Consider the following 15,022-nt stretch of genomic DNA (forward strand, 5'->3'; position numbering starts at 1 on the left):
AACTTTCTTTTTTTAAATCTGCTTGAATCCAGTTTGTCAAGAATTTATTGAATTTAGTTTGTCATCAATTGAATTTAGTTGGTTAACAAGGGGCCTCGCTTCGGAGCTGTAGCCTATAGTGGAGATTGCAAGTTTCCAGATGAGGCTAAGCCTACTCCATAATGAAATACTGTAATTGTTTGCTAGCTAGTCTTTGGTCCACTTTTAGCTTACATTTAATCAGTACAGCAGGCAAACCCTTAGCAATCTCTTCATACTAAAATAGTTGTATACTGTATACTGTAATGTATACTGTCGTATAGTTAAAACAAAACATTTATTCTAAGCCATTCATTATGGTATTTGCTTTGAGAATATTTCTAATAAACACATATTTAGATTGTAAAAGATGGCCTTCAGTACATTTCTTATAGATGATATCAGTATATTCATTATTGCTCTATACGCTGTATGTTTACATAAATATATTTTTTCTTAAATTAATGCAGAAAATGCACGAATTAGTGTGTAAAGATTCACCAGAATTCAGGAAATTACGCAATTGAAACTCTAAATGTGTGTGTGTGTCCCGGCACTGGTGGTGGGGCCCAAAATGCCTGGCAGCGCCCCTGCCTTTAATGTCACTTTTTTAGGAAGGATTGATGTCAGAAATATGGTTTGCTGTCTTATTAAAGTCATATTAAAGTTGGTGTAGCATTTCATAGCACGTTTAAGTCATGCAACATTTTTTCAATGATATTTATGCTGTTTGCACATGATAGTTTTCATGTTTTTATATTATAGCTATCGTGTAGTAATGTAATAACTATCATCTGAAAACATGACACTGGACAGCAATATACTTCCATAAAGCGAACACTGAAAACACTCTTTACAAAAACAACGCTTGTGCATACTACTGTACTTCTGACCTATATAGTATCTTCTCGAGAAAAAACAAAGGGCCCAAGATGCCGACACCACTCCGCCAAGCGCCTTTGCTCGACTCATGCCAGATGACCATCAGGGCCGTGGCAGTCAACACTGTGTGTATATGAGTGTGCATGCGTTAGTTGTTGTTGTTGCAGGAGTGTCGGTTGCTTACAAAAACCAAGCCGGAAAGCGGTTGGGCAGTTTAGCCAGCTGCCGGGGGAGCACAGCAGCGCCTGCCCGGGCCGGTCAGTGAAACCTCGCCAGATGGAGCCGTTTTCCAAACAATGAGAGCAGGGAGGAACTTCATCTACTGTAGATGGCCATGCCGGTCGCTGTTTGTTTGTTTCGAATCTCAACTCTTGAGTATGACTTGTGATAATAAAAAAAAAAAGAAGCAAGACACACCGTCTTTGAGGCAATTGTATCACTTATATGGTTGAGTTCCACCTGCTTTGCTGTGTGAGCAACAGGCCAAGGTGTCTTGGGACCACTTTGCTTGGGAGTAACCAAGCCTGGCTAATGAGGCGTGTGATTGGTCCCCTCCCTCATGGAGAAGGCTAGTCTTTTAGTGGTGCGAGGGACATGATAGATTGTGACAGCAGAACAATGGCATCCTGGTGTCAGGAGGGTGGTAAGGGTACGCTCGGTACCCCCGAAATAACACCCCACCACCATTCCGCTCGCTGATCCTCAGTTTTTTTGCACACAAATTTTTGAACCTCAGGATTTCACTCAAGATACATCTATTTATATCATCATGTTAGTATTTATACTGAATGAAAGAATGAATGAAATGAACTCTCATTGCCACTGACGATGACAGACGTCCATTCATGTGGCTTTTTTGTTAGACGTACAATCCATCTGAAGTGGGAGGGTTGGCAGCGAATGGACGAACTTTCATCAAAAATGGAACAGCTCACCAGCATCAACACCTCATCGCCACAGTGAAGCATGGTGGAGGGACCATCATGATTTGGGACTGTTTTTCTGCCCTAGGGCCTGGACAACTTACAATCATTCATGGAAGAATGAATTCAAAAGTTTATCAGGATGTTTTGCTGGACAACCTGAGGCCGTCTGTCTGACAGTTGAAGCCAAAAGAGAATGCAACAAAACAATGATCCCAAAACACAGAAGTAAATCAACTTCAGAATGGTTTCAGAAGAACAAAATACACGTTCTGGAGTGGCCAAGTCAAAGTCCAGACTTTAACCCCATGGAGATGCTGTGGCATGACCTAAGGGCAGCGATTCATGCCAGACATCTCAGGAATCTGAATGAACCGCAGCAGTTAGAGAAGAATGGGCCAAGATTAGTACTGATCGATGTGCCAGACTGATCTGCAGCTACAGGAAGCGTCTGGTTGAAGTTATTTCCTCCTACGGGGGGGGGGTATATTAAACTTGATGGTCCACTTACTTATTTTTCCCTCTTTTGTCATTGTTTGCATACTATCCTCATTAAAATATGAAAACCTATAAATGTTTGTGTGCTTTTAGTTAAAGGAGACAGTTTTTCATCTGGGTGATTTTGACAAGATCAGATCACATTTGATGGTGATTTTATGCAGAAATGCTAGAAATTCCAAAAGGTTCAGATACTTTTTCATAACACTGTATATGAACTGTTATTATTACACTGTACAAAATACTATTATACAACCACATGAAGCCAAAGAAATGTAAAAAAAAAAAAAAAATTTTTTAAATAAATAAATAATTGAATTCGACGAGAGAAAAAAAAAATCGACAGCAATGAAGCATCATTCGTCCAAAGTGCATGAGTGCTCTCCAGTGGAGAAAACATATTACCTATTATGACATTAAAAGTACCGTATCTCCAGTTTTCCGTGGTCAATCGGTGCCAAATAAGGGAGAGAGTTCAAATCTGCGCTCTCGCAGATTTTAACTCTTCATAAAAGTTGATGGCAGCGCTCTATATCAAATCTGTGTCATACATGCCAGCGTGATCATAGAACGGCTGGTTGGTATCATAGAGTCAGTCGTATGAATATTGTTTCGACGTCTCATTGGTGAAACTGGTAGAGCCACTGCTGGCATCTCTCGCAAAAATAAATAAAAACAATAAACAATAAAAAATAAAAGAGGAAAACTAATGGCTACTATAGCCCAAAGTAGCGGAGTAAGAGTAGCTTTTCCTCTTCACAAAACTACTCAAGTAAAAAGGTATGGCTGAGTAAAACTACTCTTATAAGTACATTTTTCTCAAAAAGTTACTCAAGTAAATGTTATGCAGTACTACACATCTCTGCCGAATAATAACAAAGTTACGTTTTTTTTAATTACCAAAAATACTTTCGTGCTTGTCACTTGCCCTGTGAAAGGTTAAGATACAATATTTCCTGAATAAACCACAGCGGTGATTTGTGTTGCACCAATGATATGCATTCATGTCATTTGTTTGTTCTTTTGAAGCACTCTTTGACCCCCCCAAAAAATAAAAAGGGCTCGATAGTCAAAAAAAAGAAATCAAGCAACGAGAGCTTTGTTGAGTGCGTGACAGCATGAGAGCCTTGCTGGAGGACCATCAGGGGCAGATTGCAGCTGCTTTCTCGAGTGGGACCTCAGCTGTGTGGACGTATTTAGCAATTAGGTACGATGATGCTTCAGGTCTTTGACCAAGGGGAAGCAATATAATATTCATGAAAGGCTTATTTGTAGTATTGAAGTGATACCATTTTTTGGTTCCCAATACCGATTCCGACACACAGCAAATACTGTACCAATCCCACATTTTGAGATTAAAAAAAAGTTTATAGGACGAAATTACTGCATACTCCCTTGAATGTAAAATAATTGCTATCATAACTTGGTGACATTTGTTCATTACTACTACTAATAGTGATAAAGTAATTAGTGGGATGGTGCGTCTTGGGCTGAGGAAGAACAAATTTTATATTTTAATTCATCCTTTAAATGGATTGTACGACTACAAGTGATGAACTCACTGAAATTCCCAGCAGAAGGATGATTGGATGCCACACAATTGGACATCTACGTATCATATCAGGAAAGGCGACAAGCGCTCCTTTATAACCGGGGCGTGCGTAGCAGGCAGTGTTGTCACAGATTACTTAAAGTCATTTAATTACCGATTACAGATTACGCCTCAAGGTAATCTAGTTACTTTTTACCAATGTTTCTCTCTTTGCCGCCTCAACATCAGAATGACAACAAAAAAATGTCATTGCATGTAACTGACTTTCCGATAATTTAATGGGGAAGATCAGAATTTTTCACATAAGACTCAATCTTTGAGTTAACGGAGGTTTGATTAGTCGATGGAGTTGATTTCAACCACCATTGATTCACGCTAGCATAGCCACTCTGGAGCCCTGAAACAAATAACTGACCAACTGCATGGAATTTGTTGAAATCATTTCCACCGACTAATTAAACCCCACAAACTCCAAGATTACACCGAATGTCAAAAATTCTGAATTTCGGGTTAGAGTTGACAGCATATCAGTGCCAATATAAAACAATGCAAATTGACTGCACAATAACAACAAACAAATGAATTGCACAGTGCAATAAACACAAAGGTCAGGGCGGGCACAAAACGTGGCGGCAACTGAGCACTTTACACTCATTCGGACTTACAACACATCCCAAAGATGCTAAACGAACACTTCACCTCACGGCATAAATGTGCAACACGAATACGTTGTGAAAATTGTCACCGACTTTGCGAGGACGAGTGGGAGCGACAACGACGTTGCAACGGCAAAGCTACGAAACGGCCACGTACAGTGGGGCAAATAAGTATTTAGTCAACCCCTGATTGTGAAAGTTCTTCCACTTGAAAATATTGGAGAGGCCTATAATTCTCAGCATGGTTAAACCTCAACCATGAGAGACAGAATGTGGGGGGGGGGGAAAGAAAATCACATTGTTTGATTTTTAAATAATTTGCAAATCATGGTGGAAAATAAGTATTTGGTCAATACCAAAAGTTCATCTCAGAACTTTGTTATGTACCCTTTGTTGGCAATAACGGAGGCCAAACGTTTTCTGTAACTCTTCACAAGCTTTTCACACACTGTTGCTGGTATTTTGGCCCATTCCTCCATGCAGATCTCCTCTAGAGCAGTGATGTTTTGGGGCTGTCGTTGGGCAACACGGACTTTCAACTCCCTCCACAGATTTTCTATGGGGTTGAGATCTGGAGACTGGCTAGGCCACTCCAGGACCTTGAAGCCACTCCTTTGTTGCCCTGGCTGTGTGTTTGGGATCATTGTCATGCTGAAAGACCAGCCCCTTCTCATCTTCAATGCCCTTGCTGATGGAAGGAGATTTTCACTCAAAATCTCTCAATACATGGCCCCATTCATTCTTTCCTTTACACAGATCAGTCGTCCTGATTCCTTTGCAGAAAAACAGCCCCAAAGCATGATGTTTCCACCCCCATGCTTCACAGTGGGTATGGTGCAATTCAGTATTATTTTTCCTCCAGACAAGAGAACCTGTGTTTCTACCAAAAAGTTCTATTTTGGTTTCATCTGACCATTACACATTCTCTCAGTCCTCTTCTGGGTCATCCAAATACTCTCTAGCGAACCGCAGACGGGCCTGGACGTGTACTTTCTTCAGCAGGGGGACACGTCTGGCTGTGCAGGATTCGAGTCCCTGGCGGCGCATTGTGTTACTAATAGTAGCCTTTGTTACTGTGGTCCCAGCTCTCTGTAGGTCATTCACCAGGTCCCCCCGTGTGGTTCTGGGTTTCTTGCTCCCCGTTCCTGTTATCATTTTGACGCCACGGGGTGAGGAGGGAGTTGAAAGTCCGTGTTGCCCAACGACAGCCCCAAAAACATCATTGCTCTAGAGGAGATCTGCATTGAGGAATGGGCCAAAATACCAGCAACAGTGTGTGAAAAGCTTGTGAAGTGTTACAGAAAACGTTTGGCCTCCGTTATTGCCAACAAAGGGTACATAACAAAGTATTGAGATGAACTTTTGGTATGGACCAAATACTTATATTCCACCATGATATGCAAATTAATTATTTAAAAATCAAACAATATGAGTTTCTGTTTTTTTTCCACATTCTGTCTGTCATGGTTGAGGTTTACCCATGTTGACAATTACAGGCCTCTGTAGTATTTTCAAGTGGGAGAACTTGCATAATTATTGGTTGACTAAATACTTATTTGCCCCACTGTGTGTACCAGCTATAAACTATTGCTGGAATAATAATAATAATAATACATTTTATTTATAACGCACTTTACATTCCAGAATGAAGGAAAAATACTCACTTTCATTCATGGAAACACACAGATCAACATTCCCTCGCACATCTCAACAGGTGGCTGCACTCGGATTGAATATGAACCCGCACTGGCGTACGTCACTCCCAAAACACTCGAGACCAAAACAGGAAGACCTATGAGTGGTTACCATGGAAACAAACACGTAGCGAGAACCTTTCGAACATTTTCTATTCAAAATGCTCTTCGTACATGACTACAATATTCTTCATTCTACATACATTATGAGGCAATAACAAAATAGTAAAGCACAGACACTAAGGAAACTAGTCCGATTGCTGGTTTGTAAAAATCAATGCGTTAGATTATATACTCGTTACTGAGGAAAGTAATCAGATTACAGTAACGCGTTAGTGACAACACTGGTAGCAGGCTACCAACTTGGTCAGGGCAACCAGTGGTCGGAAACTAGATCTTGAAAAGTTGGCCTTGACATGAAAAAAATAAATAGGTGGAAAATTGTGATGTGCTATATCGCCAAGCCCACGCAGCACAGCAGGCAATATTTTTGCAGCGTACATTCAATGTGCATGTCAGAATTTGACTCCAGGTCAAAATGAAATTTAAAAGAAGGAGTGGCCGTTAACATGGTAATGCTCCGAAAATAAGGGCACATTTAATGTTTGCATTTACAGTTCTGTCTCCATTCGAACAATGTTTGCAATTCCGCGTGAAAACGATGTAGTATTCATGCCAGGCCCTATCGGGAGCAGTGCAATTTTACAAGGTGACTGACAATGATTCACTTCTTTGACAAAAACCTCCTCAGCCCAGAAAACAACATACCAACCCACTCGAAGCAATCGCATCCACACGTTTTTTATTTTGCTTCAAAAGGCAAAAAAAACCCGAACATAAAATATATTTAAATTTAAAAAATAATAAAAACAGTAAATTAAAGCCAATGTTCCACCATGTTTGCCGTTTTGAATGTTTAGTATGGAGGTGCAACAATTAATTGATTTATCGACAATCGATTAGCAAATTAATCAACAACTAATTTGATAACCGATTAATCGTATAGGACCTTCTTTACCTTAAACTTGTCTAAATTCTTGAAATTATATCTTCTCAATTATAAAATTATCTGATTTCTTCATCATATTTATTTCTGCTTTTACTTTGGAAAACAACAATGCCCATTTTTGCAAATTTTCAGACATCTTACTGTCTAAACTACCTTCTTAATAAGGCCGCAACAACTAATCGATTAAATTGATTCATAAATGAGTTGCCAACGGAGATTCGATACAGTTAAAGGAAATAGTCATCCATTTTGTCTTAATTGCTACTTACAACATGCCAAAAACAACTTCAAGGTAAACTGTAAAGGTAACTGAAAGAAGTTGCATTCATCAGATTATGCGATTAATCGTCCAGCAGCCGTAGTTTAGTAGCAGCGACTGCGCATGCCCAAAGTGACGTGAGTACTGACGTCATGGGAGTGAGAGCGTTCCATTCATATGGTTGCGTAGCAAGCCCAGCAATCAAATTGTTTTGGACGCTGGAATCAAAAGTTCGTGTCTTCGCCTTGCGTTTTCGCAGTCACTGTGTAAAGGTGAGGCCATTCTCCAACACAATTGTTCCGTCTTGGTGTCGCAGCGTCCCCATGTAAATGGTTCCTAAGATTATGAGTCAAAATGTGTTTCAACGGTGAATTTTAAGAAAAATAAACGTCTCAAAAATTACAAATTGACTTAATAGCTAGACTCTAAAATTCATTCAGTCATCTTCTGTACCGCTTATACTCACAATGGTCGCGAGCAGGGGTGAAAGTGGGCCGGAACGCAGTTCCGGTAAGAGATTTAGCACCGGAACGATGCTTTGATTCCGAAAATATGACAGCAACTGTCAAAACCCCATGCTAAAAACAACCTACCTGGCTTCCACATAGGCATCTCAAAGAGGAAAACGATCTACTAACTAACCAATATTTTGATGTATTTTCCCCATGGACAGCACGGAGCTCCACAGCTGCAACAGATATCCAAGTCTGACGAGTCGCGTTAATGTGCGCACTGCGCATGCATTCAGCTAACCACCCTCCCTGGCCTGGACTCCAGTTATCTGTTCAATTGGCAGACATACTGACATGTGATCAGCATGGATAGTTAGCTCTGACTAGTTCAAATGCACATGTATTTGGGGAAAAAAAGAACAAGCTTGTTGAATTAATGTGATCAAAAAGGGCAATACAACGGAAAATTAAACAGATCTTTAAGAGAAAAGAAGAGACTAATTTTATTTTCTCTGATGGGGAGGTTCAGAACATCATGTTAAACCTATAATGCCTGACCCCAGAAATAATGAACAGAAAATTCATTTAATTTGAAAGCTTTATGTGGTCCTTAAACGTAATTAAAAAATTTGAACATTTTTTAAAATTTGTATATACATATGTTCTCTAATTTGTATTGAAAATGTACATTAAGCATTACATGCAGTTCTCGTGGTTAAACAAATTAACTGTGAAAACACAATAAGGTTTTAAACTTTTTTTTTTTTTTTTTTTTTTTTACTGCAGTGAGGTCCAGAAATGCTTGTCTCAAATGTGATACATTTGGCAGTATAATTTATGTGCGCTTTAGACTCAGTTTTGTTCCTTTACCTGTGTTCGGCTACTTATTAACTTTTTTTTTTTTTTTTTTTTTTAAAGTCAATGTCTTTGTTATTTTTCAAAGTATTTTACATTTCACTGTACATATTGTAAGTTATTTGTACTTATTTTGTTCATGTGTGTTACTTTAACAAAGAATTTTGAATGAAAATCAGTTTCTCATGTATGCCTTGTCACAGTAAGTGTAATTGCTGTGATTTTAGGAGGTTTGACCTCCCCACCCACTCAAAAAAAAAAAAAAAAAAAAAAAAAAAAAAAATCTGGCTCCATGGCGATCTTTTTGTCAGGGAGTTCGGGCAAGAAATTCTAGCCACTTTCACCTCTGGTCGAGAGGTGAACTCTAAAATATGCTGTTAAAATTAATAACAATGCCAATATTGCATGACTTTTTTAAAGCATGCACTTAATTTTTTGGGTACCAAGCTTGGAAGATGCTGCCTCCCCCTCCTTACTGTCCTTCCCTGTTGTTATGCTGTGTTGTGCCTTCTAAGCTCCTTTGACACTGTGTCAGGCTTTAGCTTCCCTGTTACTGTGTGTGCCTCCTTGCAGATTTACAAACCTTAATCTGTGCAGGGATGCGCACTGACTTGTTGACTGGAGATTAGCACCAATACCGCAAAAAATAAAAACACTGGAGGGGGAAAAAAACATGTAAATCTGCATTGATTTAAAACTGCAAGTATTATGATGGCATACATGAACTCGTAGATTTCTTTCAACGATAGAAGCTAATTGGCCCTGAAGGGGATGGTCTAATTGGAGTCAAATTGAATCAAAGCTGTATGACTCGTGTGCTGATAATTGGCACATTGTCAATGGGGACGGCAACATGGCACCCAGCCAGAAAAGTGTGATACTTAGACATGCGCGACCTGCTTTGTGGAGCCAAAGGATTAGAAACATATGATATTGTTGCTGGTCAAAAATTTTAAATATATTTTCTTGATAATTAACCCTTTCAGGGATAGCGGTCACCATGGATAACAATACAGAAGTTGAAACTTAAGACCTTTAATTAAGTGATTTCCTGGTCTTGGAAAAAACATTAGCAATTCATATGATTAAAAATAGTTACTTTTGTATATTATTTTTAGGTAACTATGCATTTTTAATACAATGGTAATAAAGGCTAATTTAATGAATGAAACTAAAATGAATAAAAACAAACTATGCTGGTTATGGTACTCGGTACCGATAGATTATTATTATTATTATTTTGTTCATAGGATTTAGCTCTTTGACGGCGAGAGAGGTCCAATTCTTTTAAACTGGGGCTGTTCGTGAATGCTCATCTTTCAATGCCATTGATGAAGCTATAGACGTCCAATCAATTTTGACAAGGGCATAGGTTTGCATAGGGATGGCAGAGACGCAACACTACAAACTTTTTAGGATGCTCAAATTGTCCCCACAAAATTTTAAACTACCATATTTGCATTCTCGGCCAGCAGCACCAGCAGCCACTGCAACTAATCTAAAGACGTCAATGTTGTGAGGTGAGGAACATACTACAAATTTTGCTACTGAAAGTCCGACCTGCATCAGAGTTAGCATTACATTAAACTGAATTTTCTAACCTGCAAAACTCGATTAGGAAGCTGCTTATAGAGAAGTGTCCTCCTATATATGTTTTCTACTGTTTAATTAAAATGTGACAAATGTAGTGAACCGAAGTTTACCCCCTTCTCCCAAATCGTCATGTATTATTTTATTTATGTGGTCTTAAGGAGCCCAGAGAAGCTTTCATTTTTTATTGAGTTTGGGTGAACTTGTTGACAAAAGCACTAGTGTTTTACCTGAAGGAAAGATCATTTTTTATTTATTTTTGTTATTCCCTGACTGAAGAAGTTTTTTCAGTTATATTTAATGTCTTTATTTAGACAGACGATGTTGAGTGGTCTTAACACAAATGTTTATTTTTTGCATTCCTGGATAGTTAAAAAATAATTAACAAGTTTGTATTTATAATGCACGTTAACATACATGGAGATTAAGTCGGGGGGCAGAGGGCATAGGCCCCCCCACCTGGTGGCTGAAAATGTCATTGCATGTAATTGACTTTCCTATATGAATTTAAAATTCAGACTTTGCTGGTAGAATACTGTCTATAAAAGTTGCAAAGCAATAAAACAACAAAAATTAATTAATAGTACAAAAAAAAAAAAAATTTATAATGGGTCAAAATTATTTTTCGAACAGATCATCTGACTAGCACCTTAGAGGCGGTCATTTGCTTTGCTTAGCCAAAATCACCTGAGGACAGAAGATGGATAGTCAATTTTTTCAAACCACAGCTTTCAAAAGCGAGAACAACTACTGAGCGACTATTGAAGATGTGGACCATGAAATGTCGGAGAGCACCGCCAAAATGTTGAGCGGAGTTTCATTTTGCCCCACTAAAGACATTAATTGTACAACAGAGCCACCGCCGGGCGTACCATATTCAATGGAGGACGATATTGGCCAAACATAGCTTTCCTAAGCAGCCTGGTTTAGAATTACCCCTCAAAAATGAAGCAAACAAGAAAAAACCCGCCAATTTTCAACGTATTATCATAAATATTCATAGCTGGAATACTTAGTCACCACGTGGTAAGACAGAAAAATGAACACGCTACCACACACACGCACACACATTCACATTTGGGATGCCTGTATGTACGAGCATGGGCTAAGCTACTATCCGAGCATATATCTTGTAAGTTCATTTTATTGCTGACACTGCGTTTCAGTGTCATCAACAGGTATTACCCCCCCCCCCCCCCCCCCCCCCGGCCACAAAAGTCAAAACTAACTGATGTTCAAATATTGCAATATTGCAAAAAAATGCTAATAAAATCCAGACATTTATTCCGGATGTTTTCAAAATGTTTCTTTAGTAGTTTTTGAAAACAGGTTTGAATTGAACTGTGTATCACCTGAACCAATACACACTAGGGCGCAGGTTTGCATCAGGACGGTAGAGTCATAACACTGCAAACTTTTCAGGATGCTCCTGAAATTGTCCCCACCAACTTTTAAGCAACCTTATTTGCATTATATAATGACTTCAGTTATTATAGGTAATTTAGACTGTCTTCTGTTGTAAGAATAGAATTTACCCTACCATTATTAAGTGAATTATTTTCACTGTGTTCAGACTGACATTTACACCTTTTCACTTGCTGAATGTGCCGGTCCACCCCCCCCCCCTTAAACGCACACACACGCACACAGTCCCAACACAAACAATATTTCGGCAACCCTCCTCTGCCCCCTCCAAAGAGCAGGGATACTAGAAGGTTTTTTTGGGCCAGCATCAGCCACTAAGTAACGCGAAAAGACATCAATGTTGTGGAGGTGGGGAACACACCAGTACTTGTGCTACTAAAAGTCAGACCTGTATCAGAGTTAGCATAACATGAAGCTGTGTGAACTTGCTAGCCGTCAAAACTCAAGTAGGAAGCTACTTAGAGAGAAATGTCCTCCCGTATGTTTTCTACTGTTAACATTATTTAAACTGTGAGAAATGTAGTGAACTGAAGTTTACCCCAATTTTCATTTTTATTTTGTATATGTGGTCGTTAAGCAGCCCAACAGAGATTGTTGTTGTTGTTATTGAGTATGGCTGTAATTGTGGACAAAGGCAGTAGTGTTTTACCTGAAGGAAGGCTCCATTGTTACGCATTTTTGTTATTTCCTGACTAAGAAGTTGTTTGTTATATTTAATTCTTTATTTAATCAGACAATGTTGAGTGGTCTTAAGACAAATGTTTCTCTTTCATTTTTTCCATTCCTGGACAGTTAAGAGATTATTTAACAAGTTTGTCTTTATTGTGTATGTAAATATAATTTATGTTCAAATATTGCATTTTAATTTTGCCAATAAAATCCAAACATTTATTGTGGAGGTTTTCAAAATGTTTGTTTTTGAAAGCAAAGGTTTGAATAGAACTGTGTATCATCTGAAGCGGTACACATGAAAGTTATTATATGTCCATACAGATTTATTTTGCATTGACCATTTACCCTACTAATTAATTAGGTATTAATTAGGTTCATATTCATGAGAAATGTAGCCCTGACCCCCGTTCACCCAATCTGTTTGGTCTTATCCATGTCCTGTCCCCAGCAAAAAGTGTACATGCAGGTTATGCTGTTGGATCGTCCCTACCAATGTTGAGACAAAATCTACACCCTTGAATACACATTAAAGTTAATATAAAACAGTACATTTATTTTGCATTGATCATTTTGCCTATCAATTAATTGGGTTCATACTTGTGAGAAATGTTGCCCTAACCCCCGTTCACCCAATCTGTTTAGTCTTATTAATGTCCCATCCCCAGACACAGACAAGGCTGAAAAAGCAGTTTCTGCACTTGCACCCCTCTTAAAAATAAACTGCTGTATTTTAAGCCAAAAGAATTGTTGTGTTTGATGGAACAATATGTCTATATGCTGCCATAGCAGATTCAATGCGCAATAAGCCTCAGAACTATTTTTAATTTGTCCATTTTACCCTGGAAACCCCCGTTTACAGACATAGCGAAACCGCTTGTTTCAACCTAGCCATAAAAAGAATTATACTTATTATTCGAAATGTTGTGCTAAGAATCGTTAATGTCTAATATTTAGCTTAAAAAATATATGACTTAAGAAAATTATTCACTCGCTTATTTTAAACTTTAAACTAAATTTAAACTTTAAATAATTTAAATTATTGTAAACACTAATTTTAAACTATTTTAAATAAAATACGTCACAATGAAAAAATTGGCGTCTGTAAATTCACGGATATCTACCTCATAACTATCTATTAATTGTATTTTTTTTTAGTTACAGTCGCATTTCCCCCAATATTTAAATGCTAAATAATTGATCCAAACAAAGAAAAATCAAGAAAAAAAAAAAGTTTAAAAGGGTAAATATATGAAAATGAAGTCCTCGACCACACCTTGATGTCTGCGATTCCTGCATCGCGACCCTTGTTATAATTACCATGTTTCACACATAAAATCCCCAAAAACTGCAGCTGTGGCCATTCACAGCTGGGTATTGACACTCTGTGATACATGCTCCATGGAGTTTTTGGATCAAAAGGAGGTAAGTACGCGATAATATCTTGTTAAAATCATAGCGTCCTTAATTATGCTCTCGCGTGCCCTCACCTCCAGTTTAGGGTTTTGCTGTTTGGGGATTTTGCACCTGAGTGTTTTCCGCCATATAAACATATATATATGGCAGAAATTTCTCAAATGACTTGAAATTCCCCTCTGAGACCCCCAATTTGGCCAAATTTCAAATTTGTCCGATATGCATGTGTGATACATCATTGGAAAGCTTAAAATCTCAATTTTCTGGGGGAAGAAAAATTTTGAACAGGAGGGCATTTTTTTAATTTTATTAAATTTTATTTTTTAATGTTTTTTAAACAGCAAAACCCTATCTGGAGGTGAGAGCACACGAGAGCAGAATTACAGACGCCATGACTTTAACGAGTTATTATCGCGTACTTACCTTGTTTCGATCCAAAAACTCCATGTAGCATGTATCACTGAGTGTCAAGACACAGCTGTGAATGGCCACAGCTGGATTTTTGGGGGATTTTATGGGTGAAATACGGTAATATAATAAGGTCATCTGCATCATGGTCATGATGCAGAAATCACAGACATCAAAGAGTGGTAAAAATGTTCTTTTTCATATATTTACCCTTGTAAACGTTTTTTTTTTTCTTTCTTTCAATTTTTCTGTGGATTGATCATTTATCATCTTACATTTCGGAGAAAATGCGATAGTAACAAAAAAATACAATTAAGCCATGGTTATGAGGTAAATATCCGTGACTTTTACAGACACCATTTTTTTTTTCATTGCAACGTATTTTGTTTAAAAGTTTAAAATATGCGAGTGAATAATTTTTTTAAGTCGTTTTTTTTTTTTTTTTTTTAACGAAATATTAGACATAAATTAATGATTCAAAGCTAAAAATGACATTTTGAATAATAAATATAATTAATTACCTTCGTTTTATGGCTGGGTTGAAACAAAAGTGGTTGTGCGACGTCTGTAAACAGGGGTTTCTGGGGTAAAACGCAGAAATTTAAAATAGTTCGGGGGCTTAATGCGCCATGAATCTGCTATGGCAGCATATAGACATGTTGTTCTATCAAACACAACAGTTGTTTTGGCTTAAAATACTGCAGTTTGTTTTAAAG

At 38.0% G+C, this 15,022-nt stretch overlaps 1 protein-coding gene across 1 annotated transcript in view; it reads right to left on the minus strand.

Moving 5' to 3' along the window:
• Nucleotides 1-15,022, minus strand: part of gpsm1b (G protein signaling modulator 1b) — a 114,150-nt gene that overhangs the window by 97,560 nt on the left and 1,568 nt on the right. The gene's annotated exons all lie outside the window — the stretch shown is intronic.

The sequence above is a fragment of the Corythoichthys intestinalis genome, chromosome 17 (assembly GCF_030265065.1).
Source record: "Corythoichthys intestinalis isolate RoL2023-P3 chromosome 17, ASM3026506v1, whole genome shotgun sequence".
Classification (NCBI taxonomy): domain Eukaryota; kingdom Metazoa; phylum Chordata; class Actinopteri; order Syngnathiformes; family Syngnathidae; genus Corythoichthys; species Corythoichthys intestinalis.